The sequence below is a fragment of the Heterocephalus glaber genome, unplaced genomic scaffold, assembly GCF_053883595.1.
Source record: "Heterocephalus glaber isolate CG9 unplaced genomic scaffold, H.glaber_assembly_v1.0 deba00001720, whole genome shotgun sequence".
Taxonomy (NCBI): Eukaryota; Metazoa; Chordata; class Mammalia; order Rodentia; family Bathyergidae; genus Heterocephalus; species Heterocephalus glaber.
Window position 1 is genome coordinate 13,375,806 of NW_028258433.1, and position 23,199 is coordinate 13,399,004.

General features: G+C 38.8%; 1 protein-coding gene and 1 pseudogene across 1 annotated transcript in view; one reads left to right on the forward strand and one right to left on the reverse strand.

Annotated features, from left to right (window-relative positions):
- Foxo1 (forkhead box O1) overlaps positions 1-23,199 on the reverse strand; it is a 113,231-nt gene that overhangs the window by 85,137 nt on the left and 4,895 nt on the right. The window lies entirely within an intron of this gene.
- On the forward strand, positions 4,564-5,130 carry LOC147821718 (NADH dehydrogenase [ubiquinone] 1 alpha subcomplex assembly factor 3 pseudogene; annotated as a pseudogene).

Sequence of the window (23,199 nt, forward strand, 5' to 3'; positions counted from 1 at the left end):
ACCCCACTATTCCACTGCTGGAGATCTTCCCCAAAGAATTAAAAGAATCATACCACAGTGATATATGTGTGCCCATGTTCATAGCAGCACAGTTTGTAATAGCTAAAACTTGGAAACAGCCCAAATGCCCATCAACTGGAGAATGGATAAAGAAAATGTGTTTTATAAAATGGAATACTACTCAGCCATAAAAAATGAGAAATTAGAGACATTTATAGCTAAGTGGATGCACACTGAGGCGATACACTTAAGTGAAATAAATAGGACACACATGTATAAATACTGAATAGTTTCTCTGGTGTGAGAAACTGAAAGTGTAAATAAGGACTAAATGTATAATAGGTCATGTGAAATAGGAAGAAAAGGGGCAAAGGGGAAGGAAGTGGGAGGGCTAGGGGAAAGGATAGAAGGGAATGGGATTAATATGAGAAAATGGAAAAATAGGAACAAAATCTTTGTAAATAGGGAGGACTGGAGGGGTTGAAGGGAGGGCTGGGCAAGGGTGAAAAATAAGAACCAAGAGAGACTATGTAAAGGTGCAAATTTCCAATGATGAATGTCATTATATTGTATACCTAAAATGTACCAATGATTAGAAGGAATAATCAATAATGTAAAATAGGAAGAAAAGGTCCAAAGGGGTAGGGGTAGTGGGAGGGGCAGGGGAAAGGAAAGAAGGGAAAGGAAAAATGATGAGAAATGGAAAAAATGGAAATAAAGTCTTTGTAAATAGGGAAGGGTGGAGGGCGTGAAGGGAGGGCTAGGAATGGGGAATAAATAAGAACCAAGATGCATTATGTAAAGGTACAATTCCCAATGAGAAATGTAATTGTGTTATATACCTACAATGTACCAATAAAATAATTTAATACAAAAAAAAAAAGACTCACCTAAGGTGGTAATAAAAATGGAAATGAGAGAAAACAACCGAAGAACTTAGGCAACTGCTCTTTGAAAACTGATGTGAATGTAACACTTTATACTACGTAAGAAATCTTCCTGTCAGAGATGTATTACTGACGCAAAACCTATCAAAGAGAATGCATACTAGTGTAAGACTGTCATTTGTGGCTCACCTGCAAACACCATATACAGTGGAGAAGGACTGCAGAGCTGGCCACCTTCTGTTCACAGTACAATCCGGCCATTCGGCTCCACACCCAGCCATTCCCCAGGGACAGTGCACACAGGACAGGGCCTCAAAATGTTTACACTGTAAAAGGAGGAGTGGGGCTATAGAGAAGTGGGGGTGTGAACATGTGGGAAATGGTAGAGGAACTAGCATAACAAGAGGATGAATTATTTTGTCTACAAAACCCAAAAGCAGTACTGACTAATAAATGTATTTAAACTTATTTCCAGAAAGATTTTTCTGCTTTGTCTGAGCTGGGGATTGGGGGATAAGGGAGAGAAAGAATCTCTCACTATACCTAGATAACTCCCAAACAATACAGTAGCTGGGTTGTTAAAAAATGAAAGCAAGGATATGCAGAATGTTCAAGAAAGGAATCAGGGCACCTCTGCCATCTTGTAAAAATAAAAGCTCCTGTCTGACCTCCTACCAATCTAACTTGCATGGCTCTCCCAGACAATCATATACCAAAAGCCTAGGGCCCAATTCATTCCTGTAAGTTTTAGATGCAGTAAAGATAATAGTAACTAAATTTGTAATTCTCTCATTTGCTTGTTCCAACTACTTGAAGTCACTCTGCAAACAACAAATAAAAAGTTTTTAAGCTATGCTGTTGTTCTTTAAAAGGGATTTTCCTGCAGAAAAATAGTAATTTTGCCTAGAGCAAGGTTGCTCAATCTCAACACCCTTGATATTTGGGTCCAGATAATTCTTTTTTGTGGCGGATTAGTCCCATGCATTGTAGGATGTTTAGCACCATCTCTGATCTCTAATCCTGAGAGCACTGTAGCATACCAAACACCTTCCCCAAAATTATGACAACAAAAAATGTTTCCTGGATTGCCAAATTGGGGGAATCAATTTGGGAACCACTGGCTCAATCTTTTATACAGGAAGAATATATAAGGACTTTTTTCCTTTCTCACTTCTATCTGAAAAATCTCTACAAATAAAATGACAGATGAGAGATGAGACAATAATCTTTGTTTTACATGGCAATCCTGATCACCTAACCCTCAACAATTCCAAGAATTACTCTTCTCACCTTACAAATGAGGAAACCTACACTTCAGATGTTAATTTGTCCAAACTTAAGCTCAACAACAAAGTTGAATAGATTGGGTGACAATACTGAAGGTTCAAATCTAAACAGTACAGGACTTGTGCACAGAACACGTAATTACTTAAGTAAACAGAAATTCCACTACTTTAATTAAACAAGTATTCATAAACTCTTTAGGTAATCTTATGCTAAACAGCACATATCCTGCAAAGTAGGAACCATTTGCTCAAGAAAAAGCTAATGTCCGGGCCACCTAACCACCCCCCACCAGCACACAGGAGGTGAGCCGCTCCCAACACACAAGAAGGGGCTTCAGGGCCGCCGTACCACCCATACCAACACACGGGAGGTCAGCTGTGCAGGCACCAGCAGCAGCAGCAGCAGCAGCCGCCGCCCCCACCCCCACCCCCCATCAAAAACGAGAAGACACATAAACAAGTCTCAAAACCAGACTTCCAGATCACCTACAGCAACCTCCACAAAGGGAAACGAGATGGAACACTCTGATACTCAACTGCTTGGACTCACTGAACTGGCAACAAAAGAGGATCTAGAAAAAATGAAATCAGAAATAATTTCTCCGATAATAGCACAGATTGTGGTCATAGTGCAAGACATGATTAATAAATCTAGAGAGGAGCTGAGGAACATGATGGAATCCCAACACAGGAAACAAATGGAATCCACAAAACAGATGCAAATAGATTTCCAGGAGATTAAAAACTCCACTGAAAGTCTACAGAGCAGAATGAGCCAATGTGAGGACCAAATATCAGATAGAAGAGAAGACTGCAATTAGTGACTAGGAAAAGAAAAATTGCTTTAAAATTGTAAGTTACAAGAAATCAACCCGGCAGCTGCTAGATGACGCAAAGAAGAATAACATAAGACTGACTGGAGTCAAAGAAGAAACAGGAGAGAGTGCAGATGACATAAAAAAACTATTCACAGAAGTGATGGCCAAAAACTTCCCAAGCAGGGGAAAAGAACCTGACATACAGATAAGTGAGGCATATAGGACTCCAAATAGCCTTGATCAAAAAAAATCTACACATAGGCATATAACTGTTCAGATTCCAGAAACTCAACAGAAGAACAAAGTTCTACAAGCAGTTAGAGAAAATAAACAAATCACATACAAAGGAAAGCCTATCAGAGTCACAGCAGACTTCTCAACACAAACCTTCAAGGCAAGAAGAACTTGGAGTGACATATTCCAAGCCCTAAAAGAAAACAGCCTCCAGCCCAGATTGACGTACCCTGCAAAATTATCTTTCAAAATTGATGGAGAAATAAGATACTTTCATGACAAAGAACACCTTAGGAACTTCACAAATACCAAACCACCACTCCAAAAAATTTTGGACAATATCCTAGGAAAAGACAATGAGGATCACAACCCCAGGGAGCCCAGCAGAATGAATCTGCCAGGCGTGTCAAGAAATTAAACACAAAGAGGGAGAAGCCAACAAAAAGAAAAAGTCATGACAATGATAAGTCAATATGTTTCAGTAATAACCATGAATGTTAATGGTCTCAATTCAATCCAAAGAAATAGACTGGCAGAAGAATAGACTGGTCAAGAAGCAAGATCCAACAATATGTTGCATACAAGAAACACATTTAATTCAAAAAGAAACTCATAGTCTGAAAGTTAAAGGGTGGAAAACAATACTCCATGTGACAGGAACCCCCCCAAAAAGGAGTAGCCATCCTCTTTGCAGATCAAGTGGATTTCAAACGAAAATCTGAAACACTCTGGTCCCAAGAATTTCAGCTAAGGGATACTCAACTTGTATGTACAAATATATTGTGAACATGTGTTTTCATTCCTCTTAAGTAAAAAACTTAAGAACAGGGCTGTTGGTTCTTAACAGTAATACAAGAAATTTCTATATTCTTTTCCAAAATAGTTTTGTCATTTTACATTCACATTAGCAGTATGTGAATACCTAAGCTGACACCTAAGCTGACATTTGTTCTTTTAAAACTTTTAACTTCATCTCCCTAATGAGTGTATAATTCAATCTTGTTATTATACTGATTAGTATTTTTCTGATTCTAGGGTTGCACACCTTTCCTGGTGATGTACTGGCTATTTATTATCTTCTTGTGTCTACTTTTTAATTGGGTTGTCTATTAATGAGCTGTAAGAGTTCTTTATATATTCTGGTCATAGATTATATGCATTATAAACACGGTCTGTTTAAGGACTACTTTTCATTTTCTTAACGATGTCATTTAAAGTTCTAAATTTTGATGGAATCTCATTTATCAGTTTCTTTCTTCTACACATCATGTTTTTTGTATCCTAGGAAATTCTTACCTACCCTAAATTCTTTAACATTTTCCCGGTGCTCCAGCAGCCATGGCTGCCGCCTTCGCCTTTCGCAGTCTGCCTGGGGCGCAACTCGCACCGCGCGGCCTGCGCACCGGGCTGCTCCGGACCCCAGGGCGCTGGCACCGACTCTTGCCCGCAGAGGACGAGCTGTGAACAGCGGACACACATCTCTCTGCTGCAGCGCGAGCTCCCGCGAGCCATGTATATGGAAAGCTACAGCATCTGCGGCTTCACGGTCAGTGGAAGCCGAGTGCTGGGGCCGTGTGCCCTGCTCCCGAACTCCGTGCTGCAGTGGAACGTAGGATCCCACCGGGATATCACCAAAGAGAGCTTCTCCCTCTTCTGGAAGCTGGAGCCCAGGATACAGATCGTTGCGGTGGGCACTGGAAACAGGACCGAGAGGCTGCATTCCCCGGTGCTGCAGGCCATGAGGCAGCTGGGCATTGCTGTGGAAGTGCAGGATACGCCCAATGCCTATGGTACCTTCAACTTCTGTGTCATGAAGGCCGAGTGGTGGGAGCTGCTCTCATCCTCCCACCTGGAGAGTTCACTGACTCCAGAATGAACTGCCAGGAACCTATCCGTTGTCCATGACAGCACTGGCACTGGCACTGGTGGAGCCCACACTGACCTCTCCCCCTTTGGCACTTTGTAACATTGTTATGCTTGCCAGGATAATTTATACATCTATCTTATTTTGTATCAAGAAAAAAAAATATTTCCCTTATAATTTCTTCTTAAAGTTTTATACTTTTAGGCTTTCATATTTAGGTTCATAGATCCTTTCAAGTTATTTTTATGTATGGAAATAAAGGGTTGAGGTTAATTTTTTATATACAAATACCAGGTGTTCTAGTGCCATTTTCTGAAAACACCATCTTTTCCTCTGTTCTTGAATTGAATTTATATTCTATAAAATGTTAATGTTAAATAATCTTTCAAAACTCAGTGGACCATATATATGTGGTCCTATTTCTAGATTCTGTTTTATTCCAATGATCTACATGTCTTTCCTTACACCAACACTGCCTTGATTACTGTAGGAAGTCTTAAAATTAGGTAATAAACATCTTCCAACACTGTTTTTTTTTCTTTTTACTTTTCTAGGTCCTTTGTACTCCTACATAACTTTCAAATTTCAATATCCAATTCTTCATTTATAGCAAGTACACACAGACCTGAATTTTTATATATATCTTGTGTTTTCTAATCCTGCTAAATTCAAATACAAGTTCTAGGGGCTCCTAGAGATTTCTTACTATTTTCTCTGTAGATGATCATTTCATCTACATATAAAGATTTTACTTCTACCTTGCCAATCCTATGCTATTTATTTTTATTTATTTATTTATTTATTTATTTTGGTACCGGGGATCTAACTTGGGACCTTGAGCTTGCGAGGCAGGTGCCAGAACCACTGAGCTAAATCCCCGGCCCTATTTGTTTATTTTTATTGCCAGACTATTTTGGTTTAGGCCTATGTTTCAAAGTTTAATGGACAGATGAAGAGTAGGCATATCTGTCCTTGTTCCCCACCTTAAGGAGAAAGCATTGTATCTTCTCCATTCATATAAGGCGTTCTTGCTGGAAGTATGGAGTACATGTCTTTAATCTGTTGAGAAGGTTCTGTTCTACTTCTAGTCTCCTAATAGCTTTTACCATGAACAGCTGTAGAATTTAGTCCAATACTTTTTCTCCAACTAGTGACAGGATCATATGGCTTTTTCCTTTTCTCTGTTAAAATGATGACTTTTGGGGGTGGATCTTCCAATACTGAACCAACACTGCCATCCCTGTAATAAAACCATTTTCTACATACTGCCAGATCTGACTTCTAATAGTTTTTGTTAAACAAATTTCTATCTATGTTCATACTTTTTTCTTCTATTATCTTTATCCAGTTTTAGGATTAGCACAATGTTGATTTCCTAAAATGAGGGGAGCAGTGTTCCTTTTTTCTGCTTTAAATGTTTGATATAATTTATCAGCTAAAATGTATATGAGCCTGTTGCTGTCATATAAGTAGGTTTTCAAGCTGGGAACTTTCTTTAATAGGTGCTATTCAAATTTTACATTTCCAGAGTTAGTTTCATTAATTTGCCTTCCAAGGTACTTCTTAGAAGTTATCAAATTTATTTCAAAAAAGACTGTAGTAATATGCTTTCTATATCCTTTTAAATTCTGTAAAATCTGTGGTAATGTCTCCTAGATGTTGGTACTGTAATTTTAAAAATGTATGACTGATATTGAGTAATAGGAAGAAAAGGTCTAAAGGAGCAGGGGAAGTGGGAGGGGAAGGGAAAAGAAAAAATATGAGAAAAGGAAAAAAATGGAAACAAGGGGCTAGGGATTTAGCTCAGTGGTTTCGCCGCCTGCTGCGCAAGCACAAGGACCCAAGTTCGATCCCCGGTACCAAAAAAAAAAAATGGAAACAAAGTCTTTGCAAATATGGAAGGGTGGAGGAGGTGAAGGGAGGGCAGGGGGGTAAAAAAATAAGAACCAAGATACTCATGTAATGGTACAAGATCCCAATGATGAATGTAACTGTATTTTATACCTAAAATGTACCAATAAACTTAATGGGAAAAAAAAAGCTAATGAGACCCATTTCATTGGGTCAGTAATGTATGTAAAAGGATTCAAAAGAAGGAATCATTATGACCTGACTTCATTTTTAAAGGCTATATGGAAAAGAAAGGGAGGATAGGCATTATTTGAAAGTGGGCCCCTAAGCCAGGCCATTTATAACTCTGAAGCCAGGCTATCATTGCCTCTGAATCACATCACTCTGTCCATGCGTCTTCCAAAACAAAAAACCAAAGACTTTTTCAATACAAGGATGCCCAGGAGTCAAACAAACCAACTGATGATCTAGCGAAAAGGGAAGCTTTGGCTCTCCACATTTTGAATCTCACAGCTAACCAAAACCAAGAGCATAGTTGGAAGCAGGTTATTTAGTCTCCTTTGGTCTTGGTTCTCTATCTGTACAATGGCAATAGTATCAAATAGGAATGACTATGTAGCATTTAGTAAAACGCTACATGTGGACAACAGTTTAAAAATTTCATTTTGACCTTGTTCCTTAAAAGGTTTCATTGCTTTATTAAAAGCCCAAGCTTACCCTAAAATCGAAGTCCTTTCTGTCCAAATGGGTCAGTGTTTTGTTGTTTGTTTGTAGGACTGGGGATTAAATCCAGGGCCTTCATATTGAGATACATGCCCAGCTCTTGTTTTCATTTGAGAAAGATCTTACTAAGTCACTAAACTGCCCAGGCTGGAATCCAACTTGCAATCCTCCTGCCTCAGCTTCCCAGCATGCCGGGATTATGTGAGCCATCACACCTGCTTTACTATTTGTTATTTCTATTTGTCACTCCCCCACTTTGAATCAACAAAAGTAGATCTAAGACCCTGCGACAGCAAAATACTCTTCCTCCTTCTCTAAGCACTCTGTGGAGGGAGTGACAGAACTGACACTGGAGCCGACTAGAGCCCACCCATTCATCTCCTGAAGAAGCCATGAGCACCTCTTCACTGTGCTATGGACCATGACTGGATCACCCAGTCAACTCCTCCCAACTGCTCATCTATCATCATCACAAATGCACCTGAACTTTTCTCCTCTTAAGAAAAAAAAAAAAGATTCATTAACCTAAGGCATCATTATATCAAAATACTTTTTCAAATTCAAAGTCTAGTTCAGGGCTGGGGGGTGTAGGTCAGTGGTATGGCACCTACTTGGTACTCTTCTCTTGCACAGGGGCCTCTGATTTGATCCCAGCACCAAAAAGATTAAAATCTGGTTAAGCAATGGGAAACAAAGTAAAACTGTAAGGACTATCAGTACATGCAATGTTTCGATTCTGCTCATTAACTGATTATCCATTCATTTTATCTTACCTTAGAATTTCCAATTGTACATTAAGTCTTAGTTTTTCCCACCAAGATTCCAAAGACAATTACTCTCTTTGATGTAACAACAAAGCAGTTAAGAGTCAGAATCCTAAAACATTCATTGTCATCTCCATTCCATAACTTGCTGCTCTGTGCTGAACAAATGACTTAACTTTGTATCTGATTTACCTCCTCTAAAAATTGGAAACAATAATATCTACCTTATATGTTTAACGTTTACAGCTATGCCTGGCCTATTAAGCATACAATAATTATTAGCTATTTTGGGGGCTGAGGATAAGGCTCAGTAGTAGAGCCTTCCTTAGTATTCACAAAACCCTGAGATGGACATGACACTACACACACACACACACACACAAAGGTCAGGCACAGTGGCACATGTACTGCCTGTAATCTCTGGTACTCAGGTTTGAGGCCAGCCTAGGCAATTTTGTGAAACCCTGTCTCAAAAAATTAAAAGGGCTGGAGATGTAGTTCACTGGCACCCCTGGGTTTCATCCCATATAAATAGCTGCCATGTTTATAACAAAAACATCACTAGTTTGAAAAACAGGTAAAATTCTATAGATTTTCTTTTTGTGTATTCCTAAGAATTGCCAACATGTGTAGCAACTGCAATCAAAATCTAGTTCTCAAAATGAGTTTACAATGTGCTGTGCACTTCCCTCGACCATGCTGTCATCACCTGTGCAATGACATGTGAAAAGGTATCTCTCATGCCTGTCTCTACATATATCACAGCAAATTTAGACCTTCAAAATCCCAACACATCCCCTCAATCCTGTCTCCTGGCCTAGCACATAAAGTTGACCCCAGAGTCTAAATACACTTCTCCTCCCTTTAATAGTACAATTTATTATCGCCAATTTCAACTCTTGCTTAAATTCTCTCAAGAAAAAGCCAGAAATCCACAAATTGCATTTCTCGTTTCAAAAATCTTAATGCACTGGGTGTGGCAGTGGGACACATCTGTAATCCCAGCACTTTGGGAGGCTGAGGCAAGAGGATCACAAGTTTATGCCCAGCCTGGGAAATTTAGCAAGACCTTGTCTGAAAAGGCTAACGGGATGATATGAGGCATATAGTTCAGTGCAAAGTCCCTCCCCATCCCCCCTACAAAGAACATTTCTATTAAAAGCACTTGCTATACAGGAAGGGTAACTTACCCATGCTTCTACAATCTAAATGTAGCCAAATACTAACATTTGGGTACAATTCTCTCCAGGTATAATTACATAAAGCCAAGATAACTCAGAAGATTGTCATCAGTTTATATAGTTTTTGGTTTTGGGGTTCCAGATGGCAGTCTCACTATGGTTGCCCAGACTGGTTTCAAGTTCCTGAGCTTGAGCCATCTTCCTACCTTAGCCTCTCCAAGTAGCTGGGACCATTCCTCTTACATTCCACCACACCAGCCTATATACAATCTTAGACTGTGCTTTTTCTTGCTGTCAAATATTCCCCCAGCCCATCAGGAGTTCTTCCAAAGCACAGAAACAACACTAATCTCCTAGAGTGCTTGCTACAGAAATACAAGAAAAGATTGATCTAGATCTATGTGTTTGGATTATTTCTTTGATTCTGATCAGTTTTTTATTTTCAAATTGAAACAGCACTTCAATATGTAGCCCTAGGTGGCCTCAAATCTGACACCCTCCTGTCTCAGCCTCCCAAGTGCTGGGATTACACAACTATGCCACCACACCTGTCTCTGGGTCTGTTTTTTTAAACACTCAGTATAACCATGAAGCCTATATATAAAAAAATGAAAGCCCCAGATTCTCAGGTCCTCTCATTTTTAAGCCCATTTTTAAGTCCTCTCATTTTTAAGCTCATTTTGTGGCTAACACTAAACTATGTAATGTGTCTTAATTATATAGCTCCTTGCTCAGAGAACCTCAACTTGTCCTACAGGTACTTCCCAACAGTATCATTAACCCCACTTTAAGATGATGATGCTAATACAGCAGTGATTTGACTTGTCTAAATATGAATTATCTGTTTAGCAACCTAGAAGCAGAACCTAAAACTCCTAATATGTGTAGCAAAATTACAGGTATGGGTTAAGTTCATGGGGGCATTACGAAAAGCAAATACTAGAGGGAATTCTGATAGTTCTGAGGTGATCCTAACACAGGTTTTGGAACACCCTGGTGATCTAAGGACCCTGCCAGAGCATACTAGAAAATATTTCTAACCAGCACCTTTAGTACAAGGACTTCCAAGTATGCTTCATGAACACTTGACCACTGCCAGGCTAACTGATACTGCTCACAATTACAGGTGGGAAAAGGAGACAGGAGACTAAAACACATCCTGAACAATCTGTGACTACAACTAGACTTCCTCACCCACCTGACCCCATCTGACTGTACCCCAAGGGGGCCCAGTAAGCACAGCTTCCATGTGGACTAACATTGAGTGGGAATCTGCTGCCTCAGAGAGAAAAAATTTAGTGGGGGGAAAAGGACCAAGGGAATGAAAAGAGCTGCTGATAAACCAGAGAGAATGAGAGCCAATCCCAAGTAGAGCTGGAGAAAACTTCATGACATAAGAAGACCTGCCCAGGAGTCCCAGGGTACCAGGTAACACAGATAGTGCTGGCATTGGCACTCCAGAGTGGTTCACAGGAGCTGACAGGCCCGGGCAGTAGAGATCCTAATTACACAGAGCCTGGCTTGACTGGGTCAAACCCGTCATCTCAACATACAAAATGTCTATGGAATTATTCACCTAAAACATAGAGGTAGCACTGTCCTCATTCAAGCACAAAAATTAAACCACCCTGAGGATTTTAACTCATTTTACTAACATAAGAGACTTCTTCAGTCCATAATCTCATACTCTCTAGGCCAGAAATTTAAATTAAGAACTTCAGAATGTTAAGGCAAGCAACACTATCCCTCTTAAAGTTGGTAATTTTAGCATTCAACATAGATGAAACAGGAAGGCTGTAGAATCTGCTAATCTCTATGGTTAGAGATAGTTCAAGATTTACCATGGAAAAGAACAAAGACCCCAAGGAGAACAGCTGAGGACAATGCATGCCTAAAACAACACTGAAAAGACTCTGGATTACTTACCCTGCACTCTCTGTAAGTTTCTGGTTCCCCTTTTCCAAAACTCAATATATATAAACTACATGTCACGGGAAGAGACAAGATAGCAGGGTGGAGTGGTGCACACCTGTAAACCCAGCACTCAGGAGGATAAGGCCAGCCTGAACTACATATCAAGACCCATTTCAAAAAAACAAAAAAGAAAACAAACAAACAAAAAAATGGATGGACCATGCAGATGCAGATTCAGTAGATATTTTTATCTATACAGCCAAATTGTCAGTAGCAAATAATTTCCTTCCTTTCCCATACCCAATTCAAAGATGCTACTTCCCAGAAAAACTGAAGTTAGTAATACTGCAGTCATTCTGGTGTGGTGCCACCCACCTGTAATCCCAAGATTTGGGAAGCTGAGACAAAGGATGGTAAATTCAAGGCCAGCCTGGGCTACACAGGGAGTCCAATGTCAGACTGGACTACATAACAAGACCCTCTCAAAAAAAGAAATCAAAGACATGTCAACATTTATAGATTTTTTATTTTTTAGCTTAAAAAGGTAAGCTACACATCATGGCTTCAATTTAGTTCACTCTCCTAAGTTATTCTTGGGCCTTGCATTAGGGCTCATACTGAGCATTCATACACAGTATATGAAACATATAACCACTACTCTTCAAACACTGGCTAGAAGATACACAGACCTCCATAATCTTGCACTCTTATACCCTGTCTTCCATGTTCAAGTTCAACACAGCAACTAAGAGCCGGCACAAGGTTTCTCAGGCCACCCTACCAGAAGCCTGGTGTTGCTGGACAAGGATACTATTAACCCCACTATAGTCATTCCCCATGCAGAAATCTGTTTGGGACCCTACATCTCACTTCAGAATGATGATACAACCTATAATCCCAGCTACTTAAGAGGCAGAGGCAGGATCACATGCTTCAAAACCAGCCAGGCAAATTTATCAAGACCCTGTTTCAAAATATAACTAAAAAGAGTGGAGATGTAGCTCAGTACTCCCTGGGTTCAATCCTCAGTACTGCAAAATAAATGGATCCTCTGAGCAGTTTATTAGTATGTTAGGGCTGACTGGAGAAAACGAGTTAGGGAATCAGTTTCATTTGTCTAAAGGGATAATATATCAAGTTAATTCAACGTAGTTCCCAAATCCAGAACAAGAAACAAGTCTGGGATGAGGAGAGGGGAAATTTTAGAGGAGAAATCATAGGCTCAATATAGAAAGAAGCTTATTAACAGTGTGGAGATGGCAACTCTTTAAATCTCCAAATGACCAACCAAACAAAGTGACAACCAAACAAGTGAGTTTCTAAGTATGTACAAACTAGAACTCTACAACTCTTACCTTCTATTACACAGTCCAAAAAACTCAAGAGCTAAAACCCAAGAAGTAGGGAACTAATGGGAATGCCACAACTTCAAGAGAACTCTACAGATAGCTTGTCAGTCATTAGCAGACAATAAATCCTCTACTTCCAAATACCTCTGGTGAAAAAAAACCAAACCAAATACCTCTGAATGGGATCAGTTTTATTAATAATTTAATGACCATTTCCAAAGGCAGCAGTAGGGTTGTTGTAGTGAACATAAAACTCACATCAGCAATTAGCAATGACCTTTAAAGAAACTTTTTACTTAATTTACATTAATAGGTCAGCACAATTTATTCAAATCAAAATTTTAAAAGAGGAGGCTGATAATGAGAAGGAAAGCAAAAGGGAGATTAAAATGTAGAGAAGGGAAGAGGCTGATCAAAAAGAATCCTTTTTAATATAACCCATTCAGATTTGTACAGCCAAAATCCTGGAAGATTACACATGTAGTATTACACATTTAGAACACAGCTGAAAACAAAGCACACTCTCTGAGACCAACACTTTCAACTACTTTACCCTGGACATCAGCCTTAGATGGGAAATGAAAAAATTAATGAACAAAAAGTGTGATGTGAGGAAACTGGAGTTTTCTGTTTAAAGCACTTACAACAAAAGTTGACTTTTTTAACTTTTAAAAAGGAAAATACTGTAAAAACTCCGGCTTCCATAATTTCTTCCCACTTTTACATATCTGGACTCTACGATAATTCAAAAGAATAACTGTTGATTGTAGTTCTGATTACAGTGAGGAAACAATCACAATGTAAATTCTCAGTAGCAGCAAAACACTACCCTTTCTCAAGGAGAAAGAAAGAGATAGGGGGCCAGGGATTTAGCTCAGTGGTTCAGTGCCTGCCTCGAAAGCACAAGGTCCTGTGTTCGATCTCCGGTACCCCCAAAAAAGGAAAGAGATGGGTTTCTTTTTGCAGGTCCTCTCAGCTATTGGTATATATAGGAATAGTAGAGGAATCAACAAGATATGACAATACTTCTGTGCAAGCACAGAACAGTTCAAAGACCCTAAAATGTCTAGTTTAAAGAAAAAAGATCCAGATCCAAGAAAAACCAAACATGCTTATAGCATTTTCTTAGCATTTTGGACTAAATAATTTCATAGTCTCAGACTTCTATAAAACTATGCTAATTCAACCACACCCAGCAGAAATAAAGCAATCAATACCCTTTATGCATTCTAATTTTACTTTTTTTCCATTCTTGCTCCACCTCTGGCTGATAAAGCTAAAATATGTATTTCCCCCACACTATCACAGAAAACAAAACAAGGGAATTCCATCCAAATAGAAGGATGTCACATTCCCAGGCATAGTCTAGCAGGACATCAAAGGTCATGCCCATAATTGGCCAAAACAAAATGCTACTAATATATTTATAGTCAGAGTGAGTAACTATAAACCCAAAAGCTTTCACATGATGAAAGACAGAAGAGGGCATTAAATGAAGTTTTCTAACCAGAGAGAGGTATGCTATCCTAGTAACATTTGATTGCACAATAAACGAGATTTGCTATGATCCAACAGGCCATGGACAGGATGTGCCCTGTGCAAGTTTGAAGGAAGGTGACTGCTAACTTGTTTTAGGCCACAGTAACAAAACAGCAACCTGAGGGAGCAGGGGCACCTCCCCCAGCAGAGGTTAGCTTTTCTGCAAAAGGCCCCTCACAGACTAAAGTTTGTCTAATAAACGTCAGTCACTTTTTTAAGTGAGACCCTGAAATAATCTCAGCCAGACACACAGAAACAGACTTAACAGGACATGTGACTAAGACTATTAACCTTAAGAGACCAAAGTGCTTCAATTTTCATTTTTCCCTCTGACTTACTTTCTTCTTCATTCTAGTATACCTTAAAATAAGTTACAGCATTTGAAATACAAATGGGGTCAAAGTGTAAAAGAGGCTTAATTGAAGGTCCCCAAGTAGTCCCTACAGAATAGATTTCTGCTCATGACATCTATGGTTGGAAATGTTTCCATTTGCAAATGTTTCCCCTTCTTGCCTCTTTTATATAAACTCAGGAAGAAATCATGGTTAATCCACAGCCATTAAGAGCTTCTTTAAAATGTCTCTACACTTTCATCACTAAAGATACTAAATAGGGTCCTCCTTGAATATTACCAACATTTGATGTACCCAAAATCATTTACATTGTTCAGTAGGTTCACATAACACAATAACTACTTTTAACCTTTTTTCTTAGAAATATGATTTATGGGCCAGGCGTGGTGGCACATGCACTCAAGAAGCTGAGGCAAGAGGACTGCCTAGAGTTCCAGGCCAGCCTGGGCTCCACAGTGAGTTCAAGGCCAGTCTGAATTACATAGCAAGACCTTGTCTTAAAAAAACAAAGTAATATATATATAATTTATAAGGCATGCAAATAAATGAATAGTGAAATCAGACATGTACCTTCTGAAAGTCTGGGGGGAAAATATTCAGCATAAATACAGGCTACATCTGAATCAATATTTTGTCTCCATTTTATTCTGTATTTCCTACACCCTCAACCTTAAAATATTACACACTAAAAAGGCAACAGCACAAACTGTAACATTCAAACGACTTTTTAAGGGGTTTAAAAACTCAACTATGCTGAACAGATTATGAATGAGTATGTGCTTCTGAGTAAGGCAGCCAGGGGAGAATTTCAGGCTAAGCATTAGTGGAAGGGCAAATTGATCTGGTGATGACAGAGCATGGGGGACCACTTCTCCAACATAAGGACAGAGCTAATTCCACTCAACTCCTCAAAAGCAGACAGGGTAACTCTTGAAGCTTGTGATAATCATGCTTTTAAATTTTTATCTAAATAATCTTTCTGCTTTCTTTTTAACTTTAGCATGTTCTTGGTATAACTCAGGTCAAAGGTGTCAAAATGACAGTTTAAGAAATATAAAGCTCTTGCAGGCATGGTGACACACACTTGAAATCCCAGCACTCATGAGGCTAAGGCAAAAGGATTACCATGAGTTCCAGGCCACCCTGGGCTATACAGCGAGTTCAAGGCCAGGATGGACTACATAGTGAGACCCCGTCTCGGACAATTAAAAAAAAAAGAAGAAATATAAAGCTCTTTAAAGCAGCATTGCAGGAATAAAATAGTACATGAGAAGAGCTACACGGCAGTGGTGCCACAGGTAGAAAAGCATCAATTATAAACTAACGGTGCCGATCACAAAAATACACTCAATTACAAGAATTCTTTTAATGCAAAATTTCCTTAGCATTCATTCTTAACTTTATCAAACATTTCAGGGGTGGGGGGGGGCAAAAGACCATTTTAGACCCTCTCTAAAATGTAAAGACGTCAAATCCTGAGTGTTTGGTGTTATACGGAATCTGAAAGCCTCCATGGTAATACAAGTACGTATAATAAATATAAATCCAGGACCCATAGAATTCTGAATGAATTGTATTTCACCAATTTTGCAAATTCAAGCACAAGCACACAGGTAACAGAAGAGTGAATACAGGAACCTTTCACATTCAATGTTTGCAAATAACACAATGAGCCAACAGAGAAAATTAAATTCTAAATAAAGGAGAGAGACCCAGTCGGTCACACAGATTATGGAAAACTCTGTACAGTGGTCCACAGGAAGTTCTCACATTTGTTGCACGTAGGCCTGCCAACCTACTCATTTGGAGAGAATGTTTCCATTCAAGTTTAGAGAGCTGCAACCAGCTTGGAACCAGGTACATAAACAATCTCAGCTGATATTTACAAGTTCTCTCAGTTCCCTTCTCCTCCCCCCCTTCCTTCCTGCCAGCCCTTGAGGAGGTCCCTGATACAGACAGATGAGGTAACTGTAATTCTTGCTTTAAAGAGAGCTGATTTGCTCCTTTATTCAAAGAACAGTAATCCAGGGCTAAAGCCTAACACTGAAACTCACTAGTGTGACAAACTGATACAGCAAATTAAACCTCACAACTAGAGTTGATGCTACATCATCTCTGATACAATATTATGGTGAATAAATGCACCTGTCGTGATATTACTTATGCAACCCTACAGTTACAAGTTAGAGGAAATTAACTAAAAAATATTTTCTTATCAACACAATACAATGAATTCCATATTACGGCCATTACTACTTCAAGAATCTTGCCAAAAGAAGGTCTCTAGTTAAATCATATGCAAACCATTTATTTCCTGACTTTCCTTACAAGCAACCAAATTGTCTCAAGTACTCGACCACTTATTTGTACAGACCATTACCAAATATTGTACATATGTGGTTTTGTTTTCAAGCTTTGAAGAACAACACAATATAAACCTGGTAAGCTGGTGATTCAATTATAATTTCTCCAAATTAGACTTAAAGTCTAAATACATTTCTTTTCAGATGAAGAAAACAGTGTGTCTTTTCACTCCTATCCTTGCTACCCAGGAAAGGTAAGATTCTCCACATGTGTGAGGAACTCTCAGACAAGAAGGGACTTTCCTCAGAAATTGCTTGGCAATCTTCTCAGGCATGATACTAGAGGAAGAGAGCACTTATTTTCTACATTAAGAAAAGAAAATTGTTGGTGTGGGGCAGACACTGAGGAGGCAAGGCTCAGTGCCTCCAGGGCTCAGCTAACTCTTCCGAATAGCAAGCCACTGAAAAGATCTTCTTTATCCTCTCACCTAATCCAAACCAATTTCCCCCTTCCCCTTGCCTTCCTTAGGCTCCTCTCTTACCTGAGCCCCAAATATAACTTATAGGATTAATCCCACTCTTTGGCTTTTTTACTGCAATTACAAAAGGCAACCACTCAGATCCGCTGATACCAGGTTCATTCAACTATTTACAATTTTTTTTTTTTTTTTTTTTTTTAGTGCCAGGGATTGAACTCAGGACCTTGTGCTTTCGAGGCAGGCGGTGGAACCACTGAGCTAAATCCCAGGCCCCTGTTTTCAAATTTTTATCTAAGCAAACCAATAATGGAGGATCCTCATAGCAGGGCCAAGACAGTACTCTAATAACTTCAAGATGAGGCAACACAGTTAAAAATACAAAAACACTTTTTTCACAGATTAGATGACTATCAAATTTCTATTACAACGAAAGTAGAGACTAATGAAACCATAACCAATTTTCCAGATTTGTGACAAATAGCAACTGAGGGAAAACCTGTTTGCCCGAGAAATGTCTTTAATCAAACAAAAGTGCACAAACAGAAACAGGCTGCGCCTCTCTTCCCACCTTTTTCTCAGCACTACTTCATCTGAATCAGATGAAGTCAGCCAGTACCTTCTTGGCAGTTAAGGTCTTGGGGTATGTCACTAGGACCAGTTCTGTAACTGAAACCACACAAAGAATGACACTGTAATTAAGGCAAACATTATCTAGGGGGAATATATACTGGAACAAAAAATTTTTCTTTTTCTCAGAGATCTATACAGTGATACTGGAACCAAATAAGAAAAGTGGCAGCCTCAGGATTTCCATATGTGACTGGCCACAGATGTATAAGACAAGTATGGCTTGCTGGAGGCATAGCACATACTTCCCCAGAGCAGACATGGTGCATTTAGACCAGTGAGATAAAATACAGTAGAGGTGGCACACTTCTCTGTGAAGGCAGACTAGTCTTCACCCTCTCTAAGAATTAAAGAACTCACCTGGCGATGGTCACAAGTGACAGGCTACCTTGGAAGAAATGTTCTATTCCCCCACACATCCACAAACTGACTTCTACTTCTCTCTGAAGAAGACCCTGTACTTTTTCCCTTCCAAGTTAGAACCAAGATGATACACAGGTGAAGGATTTACATAGTATTTCTGAACTTACAGAATGAAAAGACCAAAGGTAGGCTGTAATTTTGAACTTTACTGGATCTACAAATGCTAAAAATGGTTTAAAAAGTTAGACTGACCAATTCCCTATTATTTTCTAATTGATTGTGACTCGTTTAGCCTGGTATCATTAACAATCATAAAAATATGATACTATCTGACATGCTCTTAAAAGTATTTTCTTCATATTAGAGGGAACATATACGTTTAATAAAACCTCACAGTAGTGGGCTTTTCAGTGGTTTTTTGGGGGTTTTCTTTTGGTACCGGGGATCGAACTCCGGACCTTGAGCTTGCAAGGCAGGTGCCAGAACCACTGAGCTAAATAAATCCCCGGCCCAAAGGACACCTACTTTCAGTATATTTTTGTTTTGACTGTCTTCTATCCTCCTGCAGTATCTTTCAAATAAAATAATGTCTGCCACTTCCAGGTACAAACATGCTAGTAAAATACTTTCAATATTTGTTATTTTTTAAATGGCTAAATTTTAATAAATCTGATTTATGCCTCTTGATATGCCACAATTCAATTTTTATTGCATAAACCTTTTGGTTTATGATAAAGTAGTCAGACTCATTCCAAGTATTCTGATTCATTCAGTTTTGTCTGTCTGACATCAATCTGGAGTTTGGCCTATTCATATTTAACAGCCTCTGGATCTGATATAGTTCATTCTACTCTTTATTCTTGAACTTGAATTAAAAATACATGACAAGGGCCAAGGATTTAGCTCAGTGTCTGCCTCGAAAGTGCAAGGTCCTGAGTTTGATCCCTGGTACCGAAAAAGAAAAAAACAATTAGAAGGCTAGCAAGGATATCTAGCATTTACCTAATGTAATATTAGAACTGACATTTAAATTTTGAAACATCTTTTTAATCCAACATAACTTCCTCACAATTGCCTTAACTGTATTTTGATCTTTCTAACATCAGTTCAGAACTTCTGGTTTTCTCAAAGATAAAAACTGTTTTATCTCAGGGCTTGGTGGTGCACACCTATAATCTTGGCACTCACAAGGATGAGGCAGTATTATCGCAGGAAGAGTTTGAAGCTGAGTGAGCTACATACAGAGTTCAAGGTCAATCTTAAATACGAAGTGGGACTCTATCTCAAAAAAATAAAGTTTAATCATAATCTTTCTTTGAACCACTCTGCTTCTGGGTGACTGAGCATGAAAGTTAATTTTGAAGAACAGATCAAGCAAAAGGCTAAATGTTTTGTAAATGTCAACAATTCACAATGTCAATTATATAATTTGTTCCATGTATTAGCAAATTCTACATAATCAATTTTAAAATCAAATGCAATACACTGGCTTTCAACTGCATTCCATAGGTCTCTGTATTTACAGGGGTGTGTTCCTAAGAAGTTAGGTTTTGGGCCAGAGGTATAGCTCAGGGGTAGATCACTTGCCTAGCATGCTCAAGGCCCTGGGTTTGATCCCCAACACCATGGGGAGGGGAGGTGCATTTTTAAAATTTCAAACGCAGTCTTATTTTCATATTTCTTATATTGTGAATGCAAAGATAAGAGTTTGACAGAAAAACACTATCTATAACACTTCTTTTTTTTTTTTGGTACCAGGGATCGAACTTGGGACCTTGCACTTTCGAGGCAGGCGCCGGAACCACTGAGCTAAATCCCTGGCCCCAATACGTTGTTTTAATACATATACAATTTAGTCTAATAATAGATTCTCAAACCTATACCTTTCAGACTTTACTTCACACATCATTCAGAGAAACTGATGTTTCCCCCCATGCCTTCATGAATGCCAGACCAAATCCCCAAAGCAAATTTTAAAAATAAGATGAATTTGTGAAAGGGAAGATGAATATGCACTTATATATAATAAAGCACAATGAAATAGTTGGAGTACAACCTAGATTTGGGTGTGCTGATGAATGTCTGAAAAATTTCACAGTGAAATCTTAGGGCAATATTCTCCCATTTTCAAGGACCAGCTCAATGGCCAATAGAGAACTTCATTTATCTCTAAGGCATTTAGCCATTCCTACTAAGTACCACAGTTACTTGTATGTCACATCTACTCTCCCTACTTCATCTATATTTGAATGATTTTTCTATCATTCAGAAACACCTAGAACAACATTTTCTACACAGTAATTATTCAACAAATAAAAAGGAAAAATAGTCTGACCACCTAATGAAAATAATCACTGTTCTTTAGAATTAACTATTTTTACATAATGCACACTAAAATAATCTTAGCTACATGGGAAGCTGAAATATGAAACACTCATGATTCAAGGAAGAATTTTTTCCCTAACCAAATATACTGTATTTACAATATACCTGAGAAAACAAAACATGCAGACATTAAAGTTAACTTATAATACACAGCAGCATGAATTAAGAGATTACCGGGCAATCTCTCAGAGAGGCCAAAAATTCCTCTGGGCAGAAGCCAAAACTGGAAGTCAGTGAACTGACATGACCTTGCAGACCAAGCAACATGTACAGGCTTTCCAGTAGGAGCACAAGATGACCCAAGTTATGGGGACAGTCAGGTTAGGCACAAAGTATATGATTTAGCCTAAAGCAATGTTCAGGGGCTAGGAAGATTTAAGTCTCAGGAGGCCAACTCAATGAAAAGTTAACAGATTTGGGGACACTAAATAATGTAAGAGAATGCTGAAAAGAAAATGCAGGTTTGAAAGCTACAATAAAGACTAACACTAGACCACTAACCCACTTGGAGACCTCACGATGGAACCTTATCTGAGAATAAGGTGAAATATGTTTGGATTTAGACACCTTGAATTTAAGGTCAAAGCAGGAAATTCACAGCCTTCAGGAAACTGGAAACACAGGGTAATAAAGGAGCTAAAATAAGACCAGAAAAGTCTACAATTAATCCTGTGGTATACTTATTACAATTGGGGAGAAGAAAAGGAAAAATAAGTGAAGCAAAGAAGAAGCAAGACTGAGGAAAAATGGGCCGGGGATGTAGCTCAATGACACGGAGCCTGCCTGGCAAGTGCAAGGTCCTAAATTCAATCCCAGGACTGGGGGGAAAAAAAAGATGGCGGGAAAGACCAGGACAGTACAATGTAGCAAGGCCCAATATGAAAAAAGATTTCTCAAAGGAAAGTTGAGAAAAGGGAAGGCTTAGCCATACACACCCCAACCCCACCCTAGCCCTAGCGATTAATGACCACAGAGGACAGCTTTAGAAATTATCAAAACAAAAACCAAAACAGGGCTACAGAGGCTAATCACACACAGAGCTCTCACTTGATTCTTTTTCCTGTATATGACCCAAAGTAAAGAACACATATTGAATTTATGCCCTTATTTAAGTAACATACTAAGATAAAAATTCACTAAATGATATTCAGAACAGGGAATGCAATTTAGCTTTCCAAGTACATTAATCTTAATATCAAGATGAGTCTGTTTTTCTCTTCTGCTTTTTTAAGCTTTTATCAAACCTATATACTAAGATGGTTAAAATAAAAAATAAAGGTGGCCCAAATGTCTTCTGAGTGGTAAGAACCCATGACACACTATTAAGCGTTTAGCTCTGAAATTGATAAAACACAAGCAAACTGGTCCTCTATTTCACAAGTGAGGAATAATGCCACAGACTTCAGAATTTTGTACTCATGGAGAAAAGGTGGTTATCTGATGGGGGTGGCACTGGAGGATTGGGCAAGCCTCTACAAGTTGTTGCTATGAAGACCAAGCTATGTCTTGAGTTGCAAGAAAAGGACAAACCCACCCAGTTTTTCATGCAACTGAAAACTGCTCTCTCCAATCACTATAAGGTTTATACTGCCTTTCCAAGAGGTTTTCAGGAAGTCCCAAAGCTACAGCACACAGAGACCAAAAAAAATGGCTGGGTAAATTCCCATGCCAGGGTACTGGGTAGCTTCCAAGGTCACAGTGTTCCAGAAAAATGCAAGCAGTTCAGGATCTCTCAAAGAAATTCCAGGCAAATACACAGCTGCTCTCTTAGTAAGTCTAACTACAAAACTGCAGTTGGGGAGATTATATAAAAAGGACAGAGCACAAGAACAGGAACTGGCCTATTAAAGATTCTAGGTATCCCTTCCCCTCATCCTCATTTCATATGGCCACGGAGAAGATTCCCAATCCGCAGCATGAAATTCACTGATATTTATGTACACTGCTACCCTTTCAGAAATTTTGGACTCTCAACTCCAAATTTTTTTAAGTTTACATGAAAATTAAAATACACTGGTACCTCAGTTCACAAACACTTTTGTTTGTGAACAATGATTTGCAAACCAAAGCATTTGGCAAAATTTTGTTTTTGTTTGCAAACTCTTGTATCGGGTGACAAACACAACCGCGGCCATCTTTCCCACAAAAACACAAATGTGGCCATCTTTTCCAAAATTATGTAAGAAATTAAATTCATAAACTGAGGTACCACTCACTGTATTTTCTTCTCAGTACTCAAATGTTTGCAACTTAAAAAATAAAAGCCGAGTATCACCCAA